Source organism: Sminthopsis crassicaudata, chromosome 3 (assembly GCF_048593235.1).
Source record: "Sminthopsis crassicaudata isolate SCR6 chromosome 3, ASM4859323v1, whole genome shotgun sequence".
In the NCBI taxonomy this organism is placed as follows: domain Eukaryota; kingdom Metazoa; phylum Chordata; class Mammalia; order Dasyuromorphia; family Dasyuridae; genus Sminthopsis; species Sminthopsis crassicaudata.
Window position 1 is genome coordinate 18,398,035 of NC_133619.1, and position 27,817 is coordinate 18,425,851.

General features: G+C 51.3%; 1 protein-coding gene across 2 annotated transcripts in view; it reads left to right on the forward strand.

Annotated features, from left to right (window-relative positions):
- The window catches only part of PPM1L (protein phosphatase, Mg2+/Mn2+ dependent 1L), a 218,545-nt gene that overhangs the window by 128,553 nt on the left and 62,175 nt on the right, over window positions 1-27,817 (forward strand). The gene's annotated exons all lie outside the window — the stretch shown is intronic.

The window sequence follows — 27,817 nt, forward strand, 5'->3', positions numbered from 1 at the left end:
TGCCCTCCAGGTGACGGGCTGACCCGCCTCAGGGTTTATGGCCCCGTGGCCGGGCAGAGCCAGCCTGGGCCTAGGGAAAGCCCAGTGCACCCTGGCCGCAGCCTCCGGGCTCCTCCCCAGGCCTGCCCGGGCCCTTTCCCCTGTGCTGCCGGCGGCCTGGTCTGGCGGGAGAGGGCCGGAGCCCAGGCTGGGCCTCCACGTCAGCTCTGTGCCCCTGAGCAAGGGCATGTCCCGGGGACCCCCGAGCTTCCGTCCTCCGTGCCAGTGCAGCGGGACGGCAGCTGCTCCTTCCTGAGTCTGCAAGTACTTCTGCTTACTTGACTTTCCACCCTAATGAACCGTGACTTGATGAGCAGCTGCAGGAGAAGGATGGGGGGAGGGGGGCAGAAGTCAGGAGAGGAGGCGGCGGCCGGCCCAGGCCCCGCTCCCCCGCTGCGCTCGGGGCGTCCCGCTGCCCGGAGGGGAGGAGGCCCTCATGAGTTGGCTCAGCTCTGGTGCATCCCGGGCTCCGCGTACTTCCCCGAGGAGGCCTGGACTTTGGCATGGCCCTGTTACCGGGCAGGAGCCTGCCCTCTGTGCGCGTCTGGGGGGGGCTCAGCAGCTTGGACAGACCCCCCTAGATGCGCGGTCTCAGGGTCCCCGAAAAGGCGCCTTTAGGAAGGAGGAGCTCGGACTTCTTTCTAGAAACCCAAGAGCCAGGACCTGAGCTGGCCAGCAGTCCGGCTTCCAGCCACGTCAGTGATTCAACAGACTAACCATTAGTGACCGGCATCCTCCAGCCGCGCATTGTGGTACCGAGCTGACAGCCCAAGGACCTTCCAGGAGTTAAATTCTACTGCGGAGCCCCAAGCACCGGCTTAGGAAGGGCCACGAGCATGCCCAGAGAGGGCAAAGGGCTTGTAGAGGGGGAGGACGCTGAGAGGGATGAAGGAATCAGCCAGTCAGCGCCCTGGACAAGTGCCTACTGTGCGCCGAGCGTCTGGGGTGATGAGAGAGCTCCTCCCCTCCCGGAGCCTCCGTCCTACACACAGTTTGTGCAAATATGGGAGTGACCGTCTGCGGTCCCCCGTACTTGCGTTCCCTGCTCCCTGAATCCTGTCAGTGTTACAGCCAACTCTCCATTGTTCCCGGTCTGGTTACGTGACTCTGGGGCCGTTCCAAGCCCTGCTGCCTGGTTTGTTCATCATGTGACTCATCACTCACCTCCTGGAGGCTGCCCGGGAGGGAGAAGGAAGGGCTCTCCCTGAGGCATCGACGGGTACCCTTCGGGGGTGGCCCTGAGGTCCCCTGTGCTTCAGGACGGATGGGGGGACGGGCCCTCCCAGAAGCCCTCCAGCTCAGGGCCTTCCCTGCCTTCCCAATATGAGACAATTCACTCAGAACATGCTCGACCCTGGGGAGACAGTTCCCCCAGTCTGCGGTGAGGGGAGAGGGCCCCGGCTTGTGACTCCTGGGGCTGGACCGGATGGAGACGCTGTAGCAGCCGCTGGTGCTACAGTCCCACGGACAAAGTCCTGCCCTCGGGACGCTCCCGTTCTGGGAAGGGGGAGTAACTGAAGTGTGTGCAGAATCATTTGGGGATGGACAGAGCCCTGGTAGCCAGGAGGACTTGGACGCCGTATTCTTCTCCTTGTCTCAAAGAGGACTGGGACCTCAGGGAGGTGACGCCATGACAGGCAGCTGAGACGGACCGAAGTGAGGGGGGGCTGTCAAAATCGCGCTTTCTCCCTGTGGGTCCAGTCAGGACGACCGGAGATGGCCCTGGGAGGGCCTGAAGGAGGAGAGGGTGGCGACGGGGAGACTGGGTAGTGAGAAAGTGAAGCAATGTCAATGCTTGGGCAGCTGCACTTTCCTTGGTAATTGCACGTATTTTATTTGGAGCATTCAAACTCTGGCTGAGAAGGAGCTTCACCCGCTGCCCAACGTGGGGAGTCTGGTTTGTGAAGCGCTCAAGTCCCCGACTGAAGAGTTGATATTATCAAATGGAAGCGAATCTGCAAGAGCTGAAAGACCTTTGGTGATTGAGAATCGGATTCAGGGCCAGAAGTTACCTTGAAGGTCCATTTGGCCCTTGCATATACAGGGGAGGAAACCAGGCCCAGCCGTCGTGGCCGTCCCCCTCACTTGCTGCCCGCTGGAGCCGGGGCTGGTTCCCCTCGGCTCGGGCCTGGCTGGTTCCCCTCGGCTCGGGCCTGGCTGGTTCCCCTCGGCTCGGGCCTGGCTGGCTCTCCTCTCGCCCTCCCACGGGCGGGCAGGAATGGGGCGGCCCCGGGGGCCACGCTGGAAATCGCCCTAACGGTTTTTACCGTGGAGAGAAAGTCCGGGTGATTTGGATCCCCTCCGATAAAGCCGGGCAGGGCAGAGTCAGGGACGTGGCTCTCCGAGGAGACCGTCCCATCCGGGCCCGAGCCCTGGCAGATGCGTCCTGGCCAGGCTCCAGTGGATTTCCAACAGGAGGTTTGGGGATTTACAGGGAATTCATTTTCATATGATATCCTCAACAGCTGAACTGGCTATACTGAGCAGGAAACGCTTCATATGTTTAACCATTTGTAAACAAGCCCCCAGCCAAGGGGCTTCCCAGGGACTCCAGGACAGGGAAACGGGGATCTCAGGGATCTTGGTCCCCGCCAGTGTCCACTTGGAGAACAAAGGCCGGCAGAAGGTTAATGTCGGATTTCAGGAGGTTGGCGGGCTGGGGGAGGGCTGGGAGGGGAGCAGCCAGCGCTGAGTGGGCAAGGACGCTCTCTCTGCAGTGAGGATGGGGACATATTATCAGTCACTCAGTCACATGGTGCACCTGTAGGGCTGGGCACAGAGCGAGACACGGGCTGCAAAGGCAGAAGAGTCCTACATGGCGGATGGAGAGCATGGAGGACGAGTCCAGAGGCAGAGTGGAGGAGAGGAGGAGGCGCTGGGGCTGAGCCAGGCTGTCCCGGAGGAGGCCGCCTGTGTGTGCGTTTATTTAAAGTCTCTCTGGCCTTGGAGCCTCTTTAAAATGTCGTCCTCTCTTCATTTGGTAGAATTGCTTTGGTGGATTAGAACTTGGCCAGTTACCTTCTCAGGTCATCCCCCACCTTCCCGTCTTCAGATGCAAAGATAAGTCTGAGGGCATGGGCTTTTCCGGTGCCCGTATTCCTGAGGGCCGAATCCTGGCGAGAAATCTCTTCTTGGTCCCAAGGCCAGGGCTCAGGCCCGTCCCTCTCCCAGCTCTGCTTGTCTTAAGGCTCTCCATCGGTGCGGCCCTTTTGGAAGCGTCGGCTCCCCGTCTTGCTGCTTCGCAGTATTATTGAAATAATCATCAACCCACCATCCCATAGTTAAATACACACCCTCCCTGGGACCCAGGGGCTTGGAAACAAGAGCTCCATGGGGACAGCAGTGTGAATCTTTGTCCCACAGAAGAGTTCTTAAAAAAGAACAAATATGGAGGGTCCAGAAGAGTGGACATGGGTGCTGGCTGTGAGCCCTGAAATGTGTGGGTAGTAGGGCATTACAGGCATGTGAAGTGTGGGGAAATTCTCTGTCCCACTGAATGCCATCCAAATCAGGAGCCTCATCTTGTGCTCTCATCCCAGGGAGATAATTGGCTCAGATATGAAAATAGCCTGATAGGACATTTTCCTATAAAGTAAATCCAGAGAATCATTTTTAAGAAGGCTCTAGTGCCACTCAGAAGTGTTTTTTAATTATGTTAAGCTCATTATGGCTTGGCTAGAATGCCCTGAGTTCAAATCCCACTTCATATATTTACCAGCTGTGTGAAGTTGGGTAAATCACTTAATGATTAACCTCTGTCAGCTTACGTTTTTTTTGCATTGATTGGATTGGGCTCAATGGACCTCCTAGAATCTGTGATGGATTGGTGCACTTAGAGTCAAGAGAGCCTACATTTGAATCCCACCTACAACATTTTCTCACTGGGTGAGTCCCTTAACATCTCTGGGCCTCAGTTTCCTCATGTGTAAAATGAGGTAAATGATACCTATAATATATGCCTTGGAATGAGCTGCAAGGGACAGAAGAGATGTTAAAGGCTCTGCAAACTATAAAATATCTCCTTTCCTTTCCTTCCTTCCTCCCTCCCTCCCTCCCTCCCTTCTTTCCTTCCTTCCTTCCTTCCTTCCTTCCTTCCTTCCTTCCTTCCTTCCTTCCTTCCTTCCTTCCTTCCTTCCTTCCTTCCTTCCTTCCTTCCTTCCTTCCTTCCTTCCTTCCTTCCTTCCTTCCTTCCTTCCTTCCTTCCTTCCTTCCTTCCTTCCTTCTTTCTCCTCCTTCCTTCTTCCTCCTTCCTCTTCCTCTTCCTCTTTTCCCTACTTTCTTCTTCTTCTTCCTACTTTCTGACATTATTAGCATCATTCCCGTTGTGGTCATATTATAATTGTTATTGATATATCCCAAAAAGACGCATAAGGTTGGAGAAGAGAAACTGACAGGAAGGTTGAAAATGAGAGAATGGATGAGTGAGGACAGACGGATCTAGAAAATGTGCTTTTCTGCCTGAGAATAAGTCTCTTTGCAGATGGTGGGTTGTAAGAAATGCTTAATGAATACTCTTAAAAAAAGAACGGTACCAAGTGTTGAAACTGCTCATTTGTCTCCATCATTGCCAGGATTTGGAACCAGGGCGCCAGCTCTCCAAATGCTGCCTCCAGAAGGCAAATTAAAAATGATAGCCAAATTCCTGATAGAGGGAAACAATGGAGCCCTCAGAATTGCTCGCTATGGGATCATATTTTCCAAATTAAGCATCGGTGTCTGGCTGGTTCCAGAGGTGTCATTCCAGTCCTGTGAGGACGTCCTCTTTCTGTCATTCTGCAAAATGGAATTCCTTTTATAATTTGTATTACTTGTACTTTCCAAAGGATTAAAAAAAGTTTTTAAATACTTCAAAGCAAACACTTGGGTGCACTCAAATTACTGCCATACCCAGGACTTCTTTTAAACATAGGCTATTATAAAAATCCTAGGCCTGGAATCACAAATTTAGAATCAGAAGGAAATTCTAAGGTCAGTTGGTCCAACCCATTAATTTTAGAGGCCCAAAAGTTTGAGTGACCCCAAGGTCACCTGGCTAGGCAATAGTGTGTCTGGGGCCTGGAACTTCATAGATGCTGAAGACCAGCTCCAGCCTCAGGGGACAGGGCTCGTGTTACAGCTCAGAACTGTCAATAACTGTATGACTTTGACAAAGTCGAAGTAACTCGTCCTCCAGGCTTCCATTCCTTCGACTGAAAAATGAGGGGGCTGGTTGGACTAGAGGGCATCTGCTCTAGGGATTCCTGTAGCCCCATCAGCAATCCTCAGCTGCCTTCTGAACGAAAAGCTTCTCTTGCCATTTTTCTTGCCTTTTTTTAGGAGCAGAAATGATCCTCTTGGTTTCATGGCCCAAATCGTTGACTCTTCAGGCGTATAAAACGGAATAAAATTATGTAACTAGATTAATATTTTTGGATTCACCTGAAGATTTCTGAGGGCTGGTTCCATTATCTCGGACTCCTCGACTCCCCTGCATGTACTCTAGGTATTTACTGAAGATCTTCACGGTCAATTTTTCTGTAGGCATTTTTGGTGATGTTTCTTAGCACAAACGCAGACGGAAAACTCTCCGTGTGCTCCTGGGCATAGGGAAAATACACATTTCTGCACATGCTGTAAAACCCCACGATTCTGAAAAATCGGCCTTCTAGCAAAGGCAGCCTTCTAGAGAATGGTCATGGGTCTGGGAGGAAAAGAGTAAAGAGCTGTGTGTGTGTGTGTGTGTGTGTGTGTGTGTGTGTGTGTGTGTGTTCCATGATTTCATTGCCGTGAAATCAGCTCCCACAGTGGAAACTCCACAGATGGACGGCATCCTTTTGTTATCCCTGCTCTTGGAATTGAGGGTTTAAGTGACTTGCCCGTGGTCCCATAGCTAATCTGCGCCACAGGGAGGGATTTGGACCCGTACCTTTGGAACTCCTAAGTCTGCCTTGTACCAACTGCCATGCCGTCTCTCTTGGAGGAAAAATCCCTGGTAACCGTCCTCTCTGCTTCGAATCAACCACCGAAATCCTATTGACCTGAATCCAGATGTACAATTAATGTAAGAGAAAGAATCCCAGCCTGTACCATTTACCTTGTAGATGATGTTGACTTTCTGAAGGACTTCTTTATCCTTAGGTGATTAAAGAACCCTCTTTTCTTTAAGGAGAAAATGGCCATATCTTGGAAAATGAAAGAAACTCTAATTGGGGGCTCTCTAGGGTTAAGTTAATCATCATCTGGCTGCGTTCTTCCTTGCTCCAGACTGGGGGTTCAGAGCCTCAAACCAGGATTTCAGCCGGAGCCAGATGGCCCTTTCTTTCCATTTTGTGGACAACAGCTCTCACTAGACCATTCATTATTTCCTACAGTTGAAGCAGCTGTGGATTACTGTAATTACGGACTTAATACTTCCCTGTCAATCTGCTGTGAATCCTAATTCAAACTTTACATGTCTCTTTCGAGCCTTCTTCATGATTATGGGATGCTGGACAAAGGCAGAGCCCCAAGGCCCTGGTCACTTGATCTGTATTTGCCGGGGGCCTTCCAGGGTCCAGTGTTTTCCAAGGTCCAGTCGCAGCTTCGGGCTCCCGAAGTACGGGAAAAGTAGTTTGAGTTTCCAAGTTCTGAATGATCATTAAAACCAAAACTCCACCCAGCCTCCTTTTAACTTCAAAGGGCTAAGTGTTCCCAAATTTCTCTTTGTTTCTGGAGCTTTTGTTAATATTAATAACAACATTAAATATTGTTGATATTTGTTAATTCTGGAGCTATTGTTAATATTCGTTAATAATGATAGCATCTATTCTTGTAGAATGATGCAGTTGTTAAAATGGGAACTCCTTGAGATCAGGGCACGGTATTGCCTTTCTTCCAGTGCATTGCACATAACAAGCACTTAATAAATGCTGGTTAGTGGACTATTTAATAAATCTGCCCTGCTGCTTGACTCAAGACATCTCCCTGAATCTCCAAGCTTTCCGTCACACACGCTGGGATTTTTAAGCGACTAACCTTTCTGCTTGACCCAGGTGACCTTCGAGCTCCATCTCGGTTCTAAAGCCGAACCTGTGGCCGGTTCCGGTGCCCTTTGCACGTTCTGAGCAGGGGGACTCCACAAAAATGAGTTCATGTGGGGGATAGGTAGGTCTGAGGACAGTTGATTTCTTGGGAGTTAAATCGGTGGGAATGTTGGGAGGAGTGTTCAGTCAGCGAGGAATATCTGGCTTCCGTTTTCTCCCCGGTGCTGCCCATTTATGTACCCATAGTGCAGTGGATGGTGATTGTGGAGCTGGTCTGCTTAGGGGAGCTGGTGGGATTGAAGGGGATGGATGGGCCCGAACAGGTGCCAAGGTATTTTAGGACATCAGGGTTTATCAGAATCACAATTCTGATATTCATGGGGTTATGGGCAAGACTCCTCACAGGCTGGAACCTCAGTTTCCTCCTCTGTAAACTGGGGATAATGATCATCAGATTTTCTAGGTCTTGACCCGTGGTAAGAAAAGCACTTTGTAAGCCTCAAAACCTTGGCCTCTGAGGTGTTCCAGCTCTAAACCTGCAATCACAGAAATCATTATTAATAAAATTGTTATTAATAGTGATTTCTGTTTGTAGGATTACAGATTGGGGAGGTGATGATGGACATGTAAGTAAAGTGGATTGAGTGAGGGAGGGCTGGGCACGTTTTCCCCCCAGAATCAGCAGCCGGGCATGGACTGGATGGCCGGAGATGGCCCTGAATGCAGTGGGAGACCTTGGGCTTTTTAAGCTCAGGCCTGTGACAGGTCTCCGTTTGACTGGGGCCAGATTCATCCAACCATCCATCCATTTAGATTGTTTTTGGAGGGTCTTGTTCTCAGTTGCTCCCAAGCCTTAACTGTGTGGGTTAGGGCCTCTCAGAGCAATTGCTGCCATAACCTCCGAGTGCAGAAGGCTTCCTAAGTGTACTGAGTCTCATGGAGCTTTGCAGGAAAGCGTAAGGGAAAAATCCAGAGAAACTTTGTGGCTCCACACTTCCCTCCATGTGAAATGCTGATGTCCTTCGGCCCCCTCCTCATTCAGGAGTGAAGATATCAGCTTTTTCAGAGATGGGAAATACATTTCCTAATTCGCTCCAAATAACGACATCCCATCCCACAGGCAAGAACCAACCCGAGCTTTGCCAGCGTGGGAAACTAGGAAAAGTCCTCATTAATGGGCCGGCTGACCTGTGGCCTCTTTGGAGCTCCCTCGGCCTTCTAGCAGCCTCTGGCCCCCCTCTCCCCACGGAGAGGTCATCCTTTTAAATGAAGGGAAATGTGTGTCCTACGTGACAGATCACGGGGGTCATAGGTTTGGAACTGGACCCTCAGGGTCATCTAAGCCGTCACCCTCATTATATAATTGACAAACCGAACCCCAAGAGGTCAGGGGCTTGGCCAGAGGTCACACAGCTGGGAAGGCCACGTATCCTCCCTCGGTTGAACTCGGGTCCTGAGCCTCCGGCCGCTCCACGGCGCCATGATGGTTGCCAGCCCATATGTATCAGACAGCTTTCCAGGACAGGTGGGCAGCCTTTGTGAAAGGGGAGGGTGCTAACTCTATTTGAAATATCTAGTTGAAAATAGACCAAGACTGCTTAATGAATATTTATTGAATTAAAAACTATTTGTGGAGTTGAATTTCTAGGCTCCCTCTACCCAACACTCCCTCCTGTCCCCCTCTCAACATCTCCCTAATACTTCCCGACAATTAGAGAGCCGTGTGGATCGCAGTTCCTCTCTGGAAACCCCAGGAGTGCTAAGCTTCCTTCTCACTGTAAAGTGAATTCCTCTAATCACATAATTAGTTTGTATTCTTCCTAGCTGAGACCAGATGCTTATACAGAGAGAAAGTCTTAATTGGGGAAGAAGAAAGGGAGGTGGAGTGGAGGAAGAGGATGATTTAGAGGGTGGAGTGCTGCAGGGGAAGGGCCTGATTGGATCTTGGGGAGCAGAGTGGGGGGGCGCTCTGACCCCAGAGGGTTGGGACTGCAAGCATCCTTCGGCATGAGGGAGATGGGAACAGTCTGAAGGAAGATCCCTGGGCCCCATGACTGATCCTAGATTTTGCTTAACCTCCTAAAGGTGCACATGGCTGTGTGACCCTGGGCAAGTCATTTAACCCCAATTCCTTCAGCAAAAAAAAAATGTCGACTTTATTAAGCTGGCAGCCAGTGGCCCCTTTAGGGGATGGACAAGCTTGTGCTTTCTGGGCATTTGCAGCGCCCCCATCTCTGGTCCTCATGGAGGCTCAGGAGTTTGTATAACCGGAAACCATTAACATTACCTCCGAGGGTGTCTGTCTGAGTTGCTTTGCTGCCCAGGGGCAGGCAGTGTGGCAGTGTGGAACCGATTTCTCTTGGCAATGGGCAGTGTTTGTGCTTTATATAAGTATGTGAAGTTCCCCTTCCCTTTCTGCAGCTGTGCCCTAATTTCTGAAAGTCAGTGCTCGGGGAAGATCACCACTGACCACCCGTGGCTCTGCCAGCTCCTTTCCTGGCACGGTGGGGGGGACAGTTTTGGGGAAGGTGCTGAAGTGGGGGTGCCCCCCATTGTTTAAGGCGTGAGAACATCCGCATCTTGGAAAGGACATTAGTGGCGGTGTGCACTGGAGTGAGAATGCCCTTCCTGGGCTCAGAGGCATCCAAGACCACGAGAGTTGGTCCTTTCCCTCCAGTTTCCTCATCGTTCCTGCTCCTGTCTCCACCAGTGGTCTGTAGCCCCAACATGGTGGCCTCCCCATGGACCGTCCCATGGCCCAATGATTTTCTAGAGAAGGGCGGCATCTTGAGTTGTTCTTCCTCTCTTTCCCCCACAGGGGATTGATCCCTGTCCTCAAAGTTCCCCGTGCCTGTGCCTTTTCCTAATAGTGTGTGGGGTAACTGTAGCTTACGTTCAGTCGGATGTGGGTCCCGCCAGTCAGTGAGGGCTTTCGTGGGCGCTCCCTGCTCCTGCCTCTCTGCCACAGGACATGTGACCAATCAGGGCAGCATGGCTGGTGCAGAGAGAGCCAGGAAGGCCCGGGTTTAGTCCCCACATCTGACCCAGGTTCTCCCGAGTGATCTTGACATCTGACCCAGGGCCCGGGCAGCTCTCCAAGTTATATGTGGCAGAGGCCGGGCTGACTGTCGGAAAATCACGGGTCTCCTCCCCATCAAATTAGCTTAAAACAATGTGTATTTTATATTCTTATAATCCTTATGTCGTTGTCTACTCTGTTAACCATTTTTGGTGACTCTTAATTAGAAACCCCAAGAAAGGGACTCATGAATGTAATTAATGAGTATTAATTGGATAACTCTTGATTATTTGAATTACAGCAAACTCAGAGAGGTTCACAGGACTTAGATGCTCCTCAGGTCCTAGAAGGGACAGAGCTGGATCTCAGAGTTACTGTAAGCAGGAAGTGTTTCTGGCTAATGTGTTTCTTGCCAAAAGGCCGCCGATTTTCATCTTGTGGGGAAGGTTTTTGGTTCCTGTTTGGGATGCGTCTTTTCCCAGTTTTATTCCATGCTATTCCCCCTCATGGAGCATTGTTTGCAGTGGCTTGAGATGTGGTCCACAACCCGATCTAGCAGCGCCAACTGGCCCCCTTCAAAGGTCTGTGGTGAGTTAGGAGGCTTGCTGCGTCTCGCCACTGGTGGTGTTGGGGCCTCCTCTTCCACAGAGAACCCCCAGAGGGTGCACTCGCTGAGAGGTAGCAAAGGCTGCGAACCCCGCTGGGAGAAGGGGGATGCCGTGGTATCTGCCATTATCGCCATGCTAGCCCTGGGCCAACTGAGGCGCTGGCCCTCTGGTGGTGTAGGTGAGGCAGCTGGTGGGTGGGGGCACAGAGCCTCCATAAGCAGGCCAGCAGCTGGAAGCATCTCCAAGGCTCTGTGGACCGAACCCCCGAGGACTTCAGGAGTCCAGCTCAGACGGGCAGGAGCTTTGGGGTGCTTGCTGGCCACTGTTGCTAATGGCGTTTCTGCTCAGACAGGGAGATTTTCCCCCAGCATTCACTACTACCTAGCATCTGCCCACATTCTGTCCTAGGCTTCTCCTGCCCACATGACCTCCCTTGGCCTCAGGGGTCTCCCTCACTCTCCAGGGCTTGCCCATGCAGCTGCCTTTGGCCTTTAGTGCCCTCACCCTTCTCTGCTCCCTCCCCAGTATTCCTCATCTCTCCTTCCCCCCAAGGCTGTTGTGAGAGAACCTGGGTTAGAATCCTTCCACTGTAGCTGATGGGACATTGCTGAGGAGTCAGCGCCTCGGAGTCAGTCTCGCTGTCCAGTCTGGTCTGAGCAGAGCTCCAGTCCTTCCTCAAGAAGACAACACGGCATCATGGGAAACACTTTGAGCTGAACTGACAAGGCTCAGCTCTGGCTTTTATCTTGGGGAATTTCTGGGGGTGCTGGAGACAGCTGGGGGGCTCATCCCAAGGTTTGGCTTATTGATCTATTGATTCTCTGGTCTTCATGTCAATAATGCAGATTAAGCCTGAAAGTGGAGCAGGTGTGCATCTTGTTTTCTTTCCCTGAAAGCCGGTTGTTAAATAGTTACTGGCACATCCTTCCTTATACTCTGTGGTCTCAAAGTGAGGGGTTGTTAAATGGCATTTCAAAGTCCTTTTCAGCCCAAACATTCACTGAGTCTACGTTGTTCATGGATTTTCCCAATGTTATCCAAGGAAACCAAGTCCCCAGAAATTTGGTTTGGACGGTACAGCACACGACCAGCCAACGGCCCCACGGAGCGGCAGCTGCACGGGCCAGGCTCGCGTTGTTCGCTATTCCTTCAGGTCTGGTTTTAAAGGTCCCAAGTGAAGGCTGCTCCACGTGTCCCTTAGCAAGTTCCTTTGCAGCAGAATAGATGGCTTTTACCTGCAGTAGAGAAAGATGAGAACAGCGAGGGTTCTCAGTGGACTTGGTTAGATTCATGTACCATTTACCCTTGAGTGAGAACGAGCCAATTACATTTTTGTGCCAAGTTCTCAAACATACTTTAATTTCAGAGCCTGTCTGGAAGGTGAGATGCCCCAAATGGGTGAGAGCGAATCCTTCAGGCTAAACAGAAGTTTTGGAAAATTTCTGTGAGTTGTGAGGATGCTGAACAGCTCCTAAAAGAGAGGTCATCCCGCTTCTCCAACAGACAGATCAAGCCCTGGAGGCAGGAAGGCCTAGCTCTGAGGTATAGATAGATAGATAGATAGATAGATAGATAGATCAATCAATAGATAGGTAGATGGGTGGGTAGTAGATGTAGGTATGGAAAGGTAGATGATTGATAGATGGATCAATGGATAAAGTAGATAAATGGTTAGATGGATGGATAGATGGATGGATGGATGAATGGATAAAATAGATAAATGGATAGATGGATGGATAGATGGATGGATGGATGGATGAATGGATAGCCACGTAGATAGATGAATCAATGGATCAATAAACTAGATAGATGGATAGATAGATAGATGGATGGATGGATAGATTAAGTGGATTAATGGATGGATAGATGATGAGATGGATGGGTGGCTAGGTAGATAACATTCATATGTAAGTGTATATAAGTATATACTCATACACATATACACATGTGCAATACGTACAGGATGGGATCGCCAGTGAGTAAATGCCTTCTCTTCTCACTATCCCCCACCCTCTCCCCTCCACCCACCTCTAGTAATTGCAGACCCACTGCCCTGTGCTGGTAAAAATGCTTATTTCCCACATACCAAAGAAATCATAGGCCTGAAGGAAGCATAATCAGAAACCAGCTCTTGGGCCATATTTAAAGCCTTCTTTATTCATTATCATCATCTTACAGAGTCTCAAAGTCTCCTCCAACTGCTGATTGGGTAGAGATGGAAATGGGGACCAGGAGGGGCCAGTTACTTCCCTAAAACCACAGACCAAAGATGGCCCAGATGGGTTTTGAACCTTTTTTTCAGAGCCAATGGTCTTTTCATCTTTCTCCTCCACTGATCAGAATCATCCTGAAGCCCTGTGGGAGGAGCAGAAAGAGCCCCTCCCCTGAGAGTGGATGGTCAGGTTTGTCCTTGACCCCCTCTCTTTCAGGGCTTTCGAGCCATCTCAGGATCTCCAGGGATTTCAGCCCCCACATGGGCATTGCCCCGAGGCTGTCCTCTTCCCAAAGGAGGTAACACTCCTCCTGGATTTATGGGAACTCCGAGAACACAGTAGACCCTTAATGAGGGGTCCCTTCCCTTCCCTTCCCTCTCCTTGCCTTCTCTTTCTTCCCCCTTCCTTTTTCTCCATAGCCAGAGCCTCTCTCAGATAGCTGTAATCTTTGCCCAAGACCACATGGGCTAATCTGGACTCAGGTGCTGGTACAAGGGTTCTCCTTAGGTGGAAACATGGTGTCCTAACAGTGGAAGTTAAGTGGATGGGGACATTCGGGGCTGGCTGACCGCTTGAGGTTCTCCCAGCACACACAAGCCCTTGACTGTTCAGCCCACAGGTGCGGCGAGCCCTGCTCCCATTGATTTCCAGATTTAAATAGTCTGTTCCCACACCCCAGTGCCTTTAAGTTGGACAGCACCAGGCCACGAGCAGCAAGCCAGCCGGCCACCACCGGAGACCTGAAAGGGAGCCCTGGGCGCTTTTTCTGGTCTGCTTCCTGGTCAGGGATGGCCTAGCCAGCCCCAAGGTGGCAGAAGGCCCGGGGACAGAGCAGAGGTCCCCACAGACGCCTGACCCTGGGCTCCCTCTCTGCCCACCAAGGAAGGCTCTGTCAGCCCACAGATTCAGGCAGCTTGGGGGTCGGCTGAGCCGTTCTGCTCGATTTTCTTGTCATGGCTGGACGTTCACAAAATGAATAACTCCTCAGTGCTTCCTCATTTATTTCTAAAGCGGTCCTGTCCCTTTCTGCGTCCCCAGGGCCCTTCTTACTTAGCATTCCAGGGCTGCCTCAGAAAATTGACATTGCCCAGAATCCACGGGAGCTGATCTTGGCCTTTTATGGCGCTCTGTGGCCAGAGGGCTCAGATGGAAGCTGGGCAGGGATTAACTGTCCTCCAGATGGGGACGACTTCTCTCTATATAAGTCGAGAGGGCCCTGCCGTCTGGCCCGAGCTGCTTCCAAGGCTGCCAAAAAAGGAGAGCGGGTCACCTAGCCGAGCGATCTGAGGGCCTGCTTTGGCCGGGCGCCACCGCCCTGGCAGGAGATTTATGAAGGGCTCTGGGAGGAAGCTATTTTTAGGATGACATCTCACAGGAGGAGGTTGGGTGATCTTTTTTTCCCTGAAGAAAGTGGCCACAGAGGAAGTATGGTTACAGGGGAGTGAGTAGATGAGTTTTTCTTGAGCAAGTGTTGTGAGAAGACAATTCCAACAGACTCGGGATGGAAAATGCCTCTGCACCAGGGAGAGAGCTGCGGGCACGGATCGAAGCATACTGTTTCTACCTTTTTTATTGTTTGATGGTTTTTTCTTTCTTGTGATCCCTCCCCCCCTTTTTGGTCTTATTTTTCTTGCACAACATGATAGGTATGGAAATATGTTTAAAAGTATCATATATATATATATATATATAATTTATATCAGATTGCGTGCTGCCCTGGGGAGAGGAGAAATGAGGAAAGGAGAAAAATTTGGAATACACAGTCTCACAGAAATGAATGTAGAAAGCTATCTTTACATGTAAGATACAGTTGGGGGGGGTGGGGAAGAAAGTGTTATGAGAACTGAATGGACAAGACTTGAATAAATCGTAACATTTACAATAGATTTGAACTTGGAAGGAATTCATCCAGTCTGGCCCCTTGGAAAATGGAAGCCCAGGTTAGGGGACACGCCCAAGGTCTCGGTAGTAAGTGGCAGAGCTGAGATCTGAAACTGAGACTTGCACTGCCAAATATAGTGCCCTATTTAATGCGCTGGAGAGAAATATCATTAATAGTGCCTGCTGTGTGCCAGGCACTGTGCCAAGTGCTGTACAGATCTTATCTCACAGTAACCATGGGAAGTAGGTTCTGTGATTATCCGGAAACTGAGGCAAACAGGAATTAAGTGACATGTCTAGGGTTACACAGCTAGGTGAGTGTCTGCTATGCCCTTCGTAAGTCCTACCCCCTTCCCTAACAAGCTGCTGTCTCCTTGGATCAGAGAGCAAGAGGGAAGTGCTTCATTTTTAAGGTGACAGCTAAGACTCTGAGGCTTTTGGAGGCTGCTTTTGTGAGAGCACCTGCCAGGGACCCCTTCTTCTCTAATGATACCTTTCAGTCTGTTCGTAGAAAATTTTTCTGAGAGCCATAGAGGCTGCAGGACCAGAGAGCTCAGTGGATAATGTGAGTGCATTAGGAAATAGCTGGCTTGGCTTCCCATGCCCGCTGCTTGAGGTGAAGGATGAGGCTGCTGGCCATGCAGGAGGCCGGAGGAAGATGGAGAAGGGAGGATGGTGGGGCCGCTGGTTAGGCGCAGGAGGCCAGAGGAGGATGGAGAAAGGGGGATGGTTGGCCTGCCAGTCAGGTGCAGAAGGGTGAAGGAGGATGGAGAAGGGAGGATGAAGGAGGTTGGAGGAAGATGGAGAAGGGAGACTGGTTGGACTGTTGGCCAGATGTAGGATGCAAGAGGAAGATGGAGAAGGGAGAATAGTTGGATCACTGGTCAGGTGAAGGAGGCCAGAGGAAGACGGAGGAGGTCTTTTACATGGAGGGAGAATGGGCAGGTGGCGGAAGTGGAAAGGGTCAGTGAGGATTTGGACTTGTGGCATGTGAATCTCTGGGAGCGGTCCTCCTGAGAAATGAGTTGCTGCTGAATTACATCCAGCCAGTGAGTCTCTTCTCACAGATTCCCGTGCCCCCAATTTCAGCGTGTTTAAGAGCCTTGGGTGGCTGTTATTCACCACATATCTGTGTCTTAGTTACTCCAGGTTTGTCTCTGATTTACAGCTGAAGAAAGAAAGGTTTGGAGAGTTGAGGTGACTCATTAATATCATGCCATACGGCTTTGAGATTAAATATGATAAAATGAATACATGATATTAGAAAAAAAATTAAAGATCCTCCGAGAAGAAAGGCAGCAGTCAGCATTCCTGTTAGCCTGCCCTAAGACAGGCCGGCCTGCCTGTGGCTGGAAGTAGGCCACCTTCATCATAGTCTGGAGCAGAAAATCCTGAGGCTGATGGGAGCTATAGATAACGTCCCAGTAGTTAGCCTATTTGTGAAATTGGCGAGCTCAAAAGGATGCTGATTTTGCAGGAACCATGGTACCAAAGTGCGTGAAAGCTCTCTTGCTCTCTCTCTCTTTTAAAATGTAATTGAGATGGATAGTGAGTCGTGTTCCTTTCGTATAAAAGAAAAGCCCAAATCAGAGATTTTTAAGATTAAAATGACAATCACCTCTCATTTTTTCAGATCATAAGCAGCTCTTATATTTCTTTTCCTTTTTTGCAATTCTGAAAATTACAATAATTTGCAGACTGGCTAATTTGAGCCTTCTTTCAGCCTTTGTCATTAATATAGTCATTTTGAAATTATTTCAGGAAAGGATATTGAATAACGAGATCCTGGGGTGGTGAGAAACAGAAAAAAGAACAAGCTCTCTCTGAATTAACTTAAGAAAAAGGGTTCTTTCCCTACTTTTACCCTCAGTGGCATCGATTGCCTCAGGAGGATGTCTGTGGGTAGCCCAGCTCTACCTCTAACCTGGAATAGTTCTACTTTCTAAAGAGAAACAAGAACTTAAATGCTAATGGCTAATGGGGGGGGGGGGGGGATGGCCAGAAAATACTAATGGGCTTGTGAAATGTTTTGAAAATTCAGTGTTCCGAAAGACCAGGAGCGATAGAGATTCTTTGTGCTTCAGTTTTACCTGAACTATATTGATTAATGACGGTCAGGCGCTTGACCTTTGTGGGATTTTTGACTTCTTGGCTCATGCCTGAGCTTGTGAGAGTCGGTCAGCCTTCTTCACAGAGAAGGTGACTTGTTTTTCGTTTGTTTTTTATTGCACCATCATCCTCTCCCTTCGTGTACACCCAGAATGCATTGGTTGCTGTCGATTTCTCTGGATGATCTTGGAAGGTCCAATTCTCCTGGAAGATGAGAGCACTTTTCTTTCGGATGTGAAATACTGAAGCTGAATTGCTTCCTACCCTCTAGCGGCCATCAGAAGGGATCGCCTTTGGCAAAACGTTCTGCATGAAAGCCTAACTTGAGTCTGACGGGACATGCACATTAAGCAAAGACTACGGTAGCTGGGTGGTCTTTTCATGTGGGTGAGACGCCGGGCCTGGTACAAATCCTTGTGATCATTCACCTCCCCCTCCTTTCAAAAGGTACCAGGTAATGAGGAGGCTCAAGCTGGAGAGCCGGAAATCACCTCAGGGGCACCAATCCCTTCCTTCTACGGGTGGGGAAACGGAGGCAGAGTCACCCGAGGAGAATCTCCGGCAGGACGTGAACCGAGCCTCCTAACTCAGATCCAGCCACGTGGACTCCGAACCAAAAGCCCCAGACCCCTCCTCCATCATCACGTGTCCGCCACAATACCCCCCACCATGGCCCAGCCGCTGGAGACTTCTGCCAGTCCCACCCCTCATTTTTCCCAAAGGGGATGCGAGGCTCAGAGAGGAAGTGACGGGAGTCAGGCCTCTGCTTCCTCACGCGCGCTCCTGGAATAGCAGAGACTGATGTCTGGGGTCTCTCAGCTAAAGCCGTTAGGGATACCGCGTGCTCTCCTGCCTCGACCTCCGAGGTTTATCTTCCTATATTAAGGACGAGGCCCGGGGAGGGAGTTGGCTGGTCTGGATGTACCGGGAGGAAGCCATGGAGGGAGAGCACGTGATTCCCCTCAGTCCCCGCCGTGGGCCATCGCTGGACGGGCGGAGGTGGGATAGAACCGGAGGTTAGGTTAGTGCCTGTCCCCGGGGAAGCTCACGCTCTTCCTGGGAGATAGAATCGACCGGGAGGGAGCCGTGAAGTTCAAGGTCGGGCCGTCCCAACCTTAGGGGCCGGGGGACCCATGGGTCTGGGAGCCTCCCATGCTCCTCCTTGTGGACGGATGGAGGGGCCGGGCTGACCGAGGCTTCCCTAACTGGGGTAAGCCCGGGAGCTGACACACTTCCCGGGCTGCGGCGGAGGGCGCCGGGCCCCGGACAATCCTCGTGGAAGCTCCTCAGAATCTGGTTCTAAATTCATAAAATAAAGTGCGGAGGATGACACGGGAAGTGACAGTGCTGAGATAATTACTAGGATAAAGAAAAGCCAGGTTAGTCCCACGGCATCTATCCCGCAGCGGGTCTGAGCAGTGATTTCGGAGTCGGAGTAAGGGAAGTTCAGAAGTAGCTGCAACAGCGGTCACGTGACAGGAAAGGATCCGGCATTTCTATTGGCGCCGGAGACACCGGTCTGGTGTTACTGATGGACATGCCCGCTGTCAGTGAGAGGGCAGTGAAAATAAACGTGCATTCCCCGCCCAGGTTCACGGGCCCTCTTCCCCCACCCTCCCCGAGCCATGTCCTTTGACCTTCCCTCTTGATGGATCCCGAACGAATCGCCCCCATCTGGTCCGATGCTCACTTAATAAACGAGCCCCAAAGGCCCGCAGAGATGTCACGCGTCCAAGCGCCCGCATCTGGCCCTTTCGCCTCCGAGACTGTGATTTTGCCATGACGTCACTGAGAGCCTGTGATGTGCTCTATTTTCATACTTAAGAGGGACCCACGAGCCTGTAAGGCCTGTAAGAGCGCTCCCCAGAAGCTCGCCCCCTGGAGGGCGGTGGGTTGTGTGCAGGGGCGTCTGTGCCCTGGGACGGAGCCGAATCTCCGGGTGTTTTCTCTGGGAGGGGACTAGCTTTTTGTGTCCTTAAAATCGGGCTTCTTTCCCTCAGTCTTCCGGGGACAGCCACTGGGCGCTACAGCCGGGTAATTCCGCCGCTATTCGCCCCTCGTTCTTTCATAGCAGCTTCCCGAGTATCTCAGAAGTCTTCCTTTGGGTCCGTATTAGTGCCCAGTACTGTGCCCTTGTGCCCTCTTACCGTCCCTGTTCCCCCGTTCTAGCACTGGAAAAAAGAGGTGGGGGGCAGCACGTGGCGCAGTGACGTCAGGAGGACCCGAGTTCCAATGTGGTTTCAGACACTTAGCACTTCCTGGCTGTGTGACCCTGAGCAAGTCACTGCACCCCAAAGGCCTCAGAAATAAAAGCGTTGGTAGAGACGGCTTGTTCGGTGCTGGTTCTGTTTTTGACCCGCTCAGAGTTGGTGGGATCGCTGGATCGGAGCAGTTGGCGGGTACTTTGAGATGCTCCTTTTCCCGGCCTCTCCAACACCGGCTGTTGCCCCCGCTGGGGGGCGCCCTGCTCCCCTGGACGGCGGGGGGGAGGGGCTGGGAAGACGCTCTGTCCCTTGAAGTTCCCAGTGAGGAACACTGCAGTGTGGTGTGGGGGACGCGGGAGGGGGCTGGCGCAGCCTGAGTCCCAGCAACCCTGGGGCGGGGGAGGAGAACTTCATCTCGTCCTTGATGTTTCCTAATTTAATATCCCGCTCCTCCGGCGGACTGTTCTGACATTGTTTTCCGAAAGCGCCCGGAGCCAAAGAGCAGCTGTCAGGAGTTAATGACATGTTACCATAAGGAAGATGAATTTCGCCATAGACGAGGAAATTAAAGCAGGAGCCGCGCCCCTCGCAGGCCAGCCCCGGGCCTGTGGCCAGCACCCGCTGGGGCCCAGAACCTGGTCTGCCACCGGGGCTCCGCCCCCCGCCCCCGGGCTGTCCGGGCCCCCATCCCAGCTCGGTTCGCCCTCCTCGGGGCTGATGGCTTCTCTGCAGGGGAGCCGAATGCTGGGGTGGGGAGCGAGGTGCCGCTGGCCCTGCCCAGGTATCTGGGCTCCAAGAGCGGGCGCTCGGCCTCCTGCTGGCGGGGGGAGGTGGGGGGAAGAGCCGGCTCCTTCTCGTTCCCATTCTTCCCCCTCCCCCCCACCTGTCAGTCCCAGGAGGATTCTGGGCCGCTCAGCATGGGGGAGCACCGGGACCTCTCCTTGAAGGGAGTATCTGTCTCATCCAGCTCCAGGGAGCACCAGAGTGCTCGGGCTCAGACGTCGGTTTGCAGGAAAATTAGAGTGAAATATGAATGTCGGGGCTGCCTGAGGGGCCCAGACACGCAGGACGTGCGAGGGAGGGCACAGCTCCCCCGGCTCCCCTCCCAGCTGGCTCTGGGGCAGAAAGGCAGAACGGGGATCTCTCCCGGCCCAGGAAGCTCACGTTCTGGAGGGTGGACCCGGCGCTCACGCAAGTCAGGAAGTATCCTGAGGAGGCGCTGGGGTGGGAGCCAGAGCAAGTGTCCTGATCAGGCAAGCTGGAGAGGGGCCAGCCTGGGGCCCAGAACCTGGGCCCGAGAACCTGGCCCCGCCGCCCTGGCCCAGTCATTGACCCCCGGAGCTAGTAACTGCACCGGCCCCGGGAGCCAAACCCCGGCCGTCCCCCATCCCTTGGGAAGTTCGTGGTTACCACAGTCAGCGCCCACATCATGCAGGGACCCGCCCAGGGCCCGGTACACAGAAGGTGCTTCATGCATGCTGCTGACTTAGCAAGCGTAACTAGAGCCCGCGGCTGGCTCGGCCCAGGCGGGTACCTCCGCAGGGCTTCCAGAATCACCGAGTCCCACCCCTGCGTCTGTTCCCGAAGCAGTTTCAGACGCAACCGCTCTGACTTCGCTCACTCTGCCCTTGTGGGAGGAAAGGGACTCAGCCCTCCGTCAGAGCGAGATTCCGGGGCGGGTGCTTGTCTTTAGGCTCGTTTGGGGCCTCAGTGAGCCCCTTCTCAGTGGCCCCTTCAGATCAAGGAGTCCCTTCTCCTAGTCAGCCTGACTCTCTCTCTCTCCCCTCGGGGTCTCTCCTCTCCCCTCCCCCTCCCCCCCCCCCCAGCTCCTTCCTGCTGTCCGTCCCTACTCTTTCCCTCTCCCGGTGCAGATCTAGCCTGCTGCCCCCCCCCCCCCCAGCTGCGGGCCTTCACTCCGCGGCCTTTGGATCTGCCCCTGTATCTCCAAGCTCCCAGAAGTTGCAGTGTCCCGAGCATGGATCTTCCTGCCTTTGCCTCCCCCTCCCCCACAGGCCTGCTCCCCCATACCGCTTCAGCCTCCCCTCCCTCAGGAGCTTCCTCGCCTCTCCCCCCACCCCCCACCCAGGAGCCACGTTCCTGCCGCATCTCTGGGACGGCCTGGCCTCTTTCCTCTCCCCTGAAAGCCACTTTCTCTCCCCGAGAGATCTCTCACCTGGAAAAGCCGTTTCCCGTTTGTGTGATTGTTGGTGTTTCTTCCCTTCTCCAGAAGCGGGGAGGGGGGAAGGAGGGAATTAGAACTGGGGGGGGGGTAAACCTGCTTCCCAATTCTTCCATCCTCCCTCTCCTCCAGATCCGGTTTTCTGCATTCGGTTCCTTCGGGACCCTCAGTCCTTATGAATTCACGTTATAATCAATATTAAGTTATTCATAGCTCGGATTTCCCGCCATCTGGGGGGGGGGAATGGAAGGAAGGGGCGGAATTTGGAACACAAGGTTTCGCAAGGGTCAGTGTTGAAAAATGATCCTGCATGTGTTTGGAAAGTAAAAGCTTTAATTTAAAAAACCCTCAAAAATGTTGTTAGTAGGGGCAGCTAGGTGGTGCAGTGGGGGGCAGCTAGGTGGCGCAGTGGATAGTGCACCAGCCTTGAATTCAGGAGGACCTGAGTTCAAATGTGGTCTCAGACACTTAACACTTCCTAGCTGTGTGACCCTGGGCAAGTCACTTAACCCCAGCCTCAGGGGGAAAAAATGTTGTTAGTGGTGCCTTGGAAAGAGATTTGGAGTCGGGGAAGCAGGGCTCAAGTCCCACCTTTTACCCTCTGAACTCGCCCTCCCCCGGGCAGCCGCGGAAAGTCTGTGAGTCCCCGCCATGTTGCCCTGTGCCTCGGGGAAGGGAGCCTGAGAACTCCAGTCGGACCGTGAGGATGACACCGGTACCAGAACGCCGCCGCTGCAGACCTCACGGGGCGCTGCTGAGTCCGAGCGTGTGTTCTCCCACGGAGCCTGGGCCTTCCACGCGAGAGTGGGGGGCAGCCACTCCTGGCCTCGGTCTGGGCCGATGCCTCATGGACGGTTTGCTTCTTTAGGTGGCTCGTGGGACAGCTCAGTGCTTTGTATTGTGTTCCGGGAAAGACGCCCAGGTCCATCTTTGCTGGGGGGTAGCTGGGAACCCAAAGAGTCCCCTCCATCTGCCGGGCGCATTCTGCTGCGCCCTTCCGTCGGGCCCAGTGAGCCTCCCCCCGCAGCTGCTGCGTCTGCTTCTTGCTTCTGGGGCACCGGCAGCAGAGGTCAGGGTGCGCCCCGGGGTGGGTATCCCCGGAAGGAGGCGGCCGGCGGGGGCTTCCTCGGGGGCCGCCACTGAAAGGGGCCCAAACCAGCCATGAGGGGCTCCCTTCCCCCGCGTCTGAATCTCCAGCAGGGACCGGGGCAACCTCAGAGAGCTTCCGGGCCTTTCTCCTGAACCTTCCCAAGGGAGAAGGAAGTCAGAACATTTACGTGTCCCAGTGCGTCAGGCAGCGTGTGGAAGCAATGACTTGTATTTACAAGGCGCCCTCCTGGGTCCGCGTGCTGTCCCGGCCGATGACCCGTCAGAAATGATAGACGATTCGTTTGCTCTTTAGGAGGAGAAGGGCATTTAATGGTTTGAATCCCACATGAGATCCCTGCATTCTCTGAGCAATATATTCATGCGATTCCCGGCATCTCCGAATGGGAAGGGACCGTGGAGACCAGCCAGCCCCCCTTCAGAGCTGGAAAAAGCCGGTCTGCCTCAGACCTGGCAGCTGGTCCTCCTGCCCCTGCGCCGAGGCCACCCGCCCGCTCTCCGGCACTGGCTAGCCAGACCGGTGTGACCCCGGCCAGACCTGCCTCTGCCTTCCGTTCTGCCCTCGGGCCCGCAGAAACTGACTAGTTCCTTCACCGCAGCAAGGGATTCAGAGTTGAAGGAACGGATGAAGGAGACAAGGAAATTCAGCAGAAAGAACCCCAGTTCCTTGACCTCAAGAGCCCGAGTTCTCATCCTCGCTCCGAGGTAGCCTAGCCAGGGGACCTGGGCAGACGGGGTCTTCGGGGCTTCAGTGATCACCAGCGGGCTCCCACTAGTCTCTGCTCTGCAGAGGAGGAAACGATTTCTCCAGAAATGAGGGATCTCTTCAGTCACAGAGATTGGCGTGACAGCCAGATTCGCACGTGATAGCCCTCCGGTCACACTGCAGCGCCTCCCATCGCCTCACCTCACAGCCCATTTTCACAGGGGAGGAAAAAGGCCCATTCAGAGATAGTAAGCGATTTCTCTGAGCCCCATTTTACTCATTTGCAAAATGGGAGTGAAACTAGACACGCTCCCGACTGGGCGGGGTCATCCGAGGAAAGCATTGAAAACTTTCAGGTCCTGTAGAAATAGGAATCCAGTGAACAAGCACCTACTGCGCGTGTGCCCATATTTTACAGCAGACTAGAGTATCATTCCAAACGCAGCTCATTAGGCGCTAAGGAGTGGTGAATGACGTTCTCCGCTTGCCCAGAACCTCCGCGGTGCCAGTAGTAGATATTTGAGTAAATGAGTTTCCCTTACAGAAGACGTTGTGTGGAGTGATGTATTAGGTCACCACTAAGGTCCGCGAGCTTTGGAATGACCCGTAATGAATCTCCATAGTTGGGCCCGGTCCTTGGGCCACTCCAAATTAGGTTTCAATTAGAGCCTTTGGAAAGCTTTGGGGGAGGGGGCAGCTCCAATTAGTCCTTATCAAAAAGAATGTGTCCCTTGCCTCAGACACCAGATTTGAAAATACCTTGAAAAGCGTGAAACATTCCAGAGATAGAAGAGATAGCCCAGAAATATTATCTGTTTCTGGAATGGACAATTGGTTTGGCTGGCTCAGAATTTAAACTCCTTCTAGGTAAAAAGATAGACTTTTTTTTAAGTGTAGTTTATATAAAGTATATATATTTTTAAAGTATATAAAAAGTATGGACTTCAATGTATTTTCTTCCTAGTGGTATTAATCCCTGATGCGAGATAATAATAGTGAAGAGGATAATAGCATATATGTTTGTGCATACATTTATCACTTTCAGTGACGTTTTACAGATATTTAATTTTTATATTAGAACCCTGCAAGAGAGATGTTGTTCTTATCCCCATCTTACAGATGAGGACACTGAGACAGACAAGTTAAGAGGCTTGCATAGGTTCACACAGCTATTAAATATCTGGGATTGGATTTGAATTCAAGTCTTCCCAACTCTGGTCAGTATTTGAGTCATTGTACGTCCCAATCCAATTCATTTCAGTTTGCGTTAAGCACCTGTCCTAGGAAATATTGGCAATATTTCCCAATCGCTGGGAATATTCATGCTCAAGTACCCCCTCTATCTTCCAGAGCATCTGTGGCCTTGTTAATCTGGTTCTCCTTCCGGCAGTGCAGATTGCAGCCCAGCCACGTTTCCCCATTCTGTGGATGCCTGTCCACACCCTCCCATCACCGTCCCACAGAGAAGCCGCTCGAGATGGTAGAAAGCCTCCTGCTTCTCCCGATATCTGCAGTGCACCAGCAAAGTCTTGTACAGAAACAACAACAAAAGAGACCCAATATTCCTCCTCTGAGAGGCGGGCACGGCAGGATTGTTATGATTATATTCCACTTTTGGACTTCCGCTGAGATGCTACACTTTTAATCTCCCTGTTTTGCCGTCCGTTGCTTGCCCCATATCATATCGTTATTCCACAGGTAATTAATAATCTGGCAGAGAACCTGTGTAGGCTTCTCATGAACACGAGGGTAACGTACCACACGAATACATTTAGCGCATCAGCCGAGTCCGACAGGGTTTCCTGACACAGCTTGGGAAAGGGGGAGGCTCAAGGCCATTTTCCTCCCATAGAAATCTCTCCCGATGAAAATAATCTATTCCCAGAAATGACATAGTTTGCAAAATAATGGAAAAGATGGACCCTGGTTTTATCCACCTTTGCATCATGATTTTAATGGGAAAGAAATCAATTAAATGGGAAGGAAATAGGACTTGGTTTGGATTCACTGGTATCCAATCCATTGATTCTTTTAAAATATATTGGAGATCAATTTCTTGGGCATCTTAAATCAATTGCAAGGAAAAACTAAAACAGAATGTTGTGTTCAACAGCTAGATATTGTGAGTTAAAAATAATCCTTCTCTGATGTGCCTTTCAGCCTCCCGGTGTCAGAAGGAAATCATTATTAAATGCTAGAATTAAATGTGTTGTGCTTATGTGGTGAGCTCATTTACATTTTATGGAATAATTTCATTCGTTCTGTACTGACTGGCTTGCATGCAAATTGAACACAGTTTCAGTGAGATTTTCAGGTTGTAATTTAATCAGCAATTGACTTACAGAATCTAAATATAAATCTAGGAAGACATTGTTAGATGCTAGCATCTGGCTATTCCTCAGGCTGAAATATTCTGCTTTATTTGGGGGGAGCTTTTCTCCGTGGACAGAGCTTCCACTGACCTGATTTTCTCTTTCCTTTCTAAGTTGCAGAGAGGCAGCTAGGAAAATATCAAGGAAACAGGCTGGAGACCATGAGAATTGAGCCTCTCTTGTTTCCCATCTCTAGCATGGCCCCCTTGCCAATAATGAGATACATGAGGAAGAACAGGGAAACTGTCTCACAGTGTGAGGGATGTTGCCCAAAGGGCGTAGATAAGTATGTAGCATCCCACTGTATTACGGCCCTCCAGCAGGAGGTTCCAAACCTAAATCATCCAGGGAGCCTCTGGACCCACTGCTGCTCCTGAGACCATATACATACATTAAGAGTCTTCCTTTCCATGCAATTATTAAGCGCCTACTATGTGTCCAACTCTGTATCAGCAGCTGGGAACACTAATAAAAATGACAAGGAGCTGGGCGTCAAAGAAAGTCATAAGGACCAATCTCCAGATCTCTTTGGCTAGCTTTAAGCAGCCTCAGTCCTTCAGAGACATGGCTGGGAGAAGACGAATTTGGCAGTGGGGTCCAAGGGAGACCGCAGACTGGAAGGATGGATAGGGAACCATTGTAGTCACCCAGGTGGAAGGAGGCAGAGCTGTAGATAGAGCTTTCTGGATCTATTTTTGGGGAAGGGACAGATGGGTCCCAAAAGGAGGCGCCTAACGGGATTGATGATTCATTGAATGTGGAAGATTTGGGAAAGAAAGATTCCAAAATGTTGAGCCTTGTGCTTTAGGTGAATGATTTTTACCACTGACAGATATGAGCGTCGCAAGAAGAGAAGCACATTTTAAGACTATAGACTATGTTGCTAATAATTGCCCTTTCAACACCATTTACAGTTGATGCCCGTGGAGAAAATGATTCAGTTCAGCCAAAATTTATTTTATTTATTTTTAATATGCATTGTTTTGTGAAATTTGTTGGGAGAGAAAAATCAGAGCAAAAGAGAAAAACCATGAGAGAGATAAAAAAGACAGAAAAAAAGAAGTGAACCCAGTGTGTGTTGATTTACATTCAGTCTCTTAAGTTCCTTTTCTAGATGGCGATGGCAGTTTCTGTCCAAAGTCTATTGGGCTTGCTTTGGGTCACTGAACCCTTAAGAAGAACCAAACCTCTCATAGTTGATCATTGCACAGTCTTGCTGTTATTATGTACGATGTATTCCTGGTTCTGCTTAACGTACCACACGAATACATTTAGCGCATCAGCTGAGTCTAACAATGGTTTCTTGACACAGCTTGGGAAGGGGGAGACTCAAGGCCATCTTCCTCCCATAGAAATCTCTCCCGATGAAAATAATCTATTCCTAGAAATGACATAGTTTGCAAAAAGTAATGGAAAGGATGGACCCCGGTTTTATCCATCCATGTAAAACTTTCCAGGCCTTTCTAAATTGGCTTATTCATCATTTTTTATAATATAATAACCTTCCATTACTTTCATATACCATAACTTTTCCATCCAATCCCCAATTGATGGGCATCTACTCATTTTCCAATTTTTTTTTTTCTACTACAAAGAGAGCTCCTACATGTGGGTCCTTTTCCCTCTATGATTTCCTTGTGATAAGACCCAGTAAAGGCACTGCTGGGTCAAAGGGTATGCACAGTTTTACAGCCCTTTGGGCATAGGTCCAGACTGCCCAATTCAACCAGCATTTATTAAACACCCACGTTGTGCAAGGCTCTGTGAACTCCCCCCGCTCCCTCATTGGAGAAGAATCCAATTGAATGTGGAAACTTTTCAGGCAGAAACTGTCTGGTTTTTGTCTTAGATCTTTAGCACTGAGCTTCACAGTGGGGAGAGAAGCTGAGATAAATTTAGTTTTAAATACAGTGAATTTAGGTCATAAAGGGATGTCCAGTGTGTTTGGGAGCATGGGGACAAGTTCAGAGTCATCTGAAACGGTGACAATTGTTGATACCCTTTTCCCATCAGAAATCAAAGAGTAAGGTGGGCAGGGATCCAAGTGCCTTGAATGGAGTGAGCAGGGAGAGAATGAAGGAAAGAGAAGGGAAAAGGAAAGGAGGACCGCAGAAGCGAGGAGAGAATCTGAAGCCATATAACAGGCGCGGCCCATATCAGTCTCCAGATGTCTCCGTGTTTTGTCCAGGTTCTTTGTAAGCTCACGATGGGGGTGCAGCCAACATGCCAGAGGAGCCTTTCTCTATTTCTGCTGGCACTGCCAGCTACCAGAGGCAGAGCTTGGCACAGAGGCCTTCTGGGAGGGGGAGACCAGACCTCTTGGATATCGGGTGTCTGTGGTCCCAGGAGGTAGGGGCTGGGGATCAGAGCCCGGTGTAA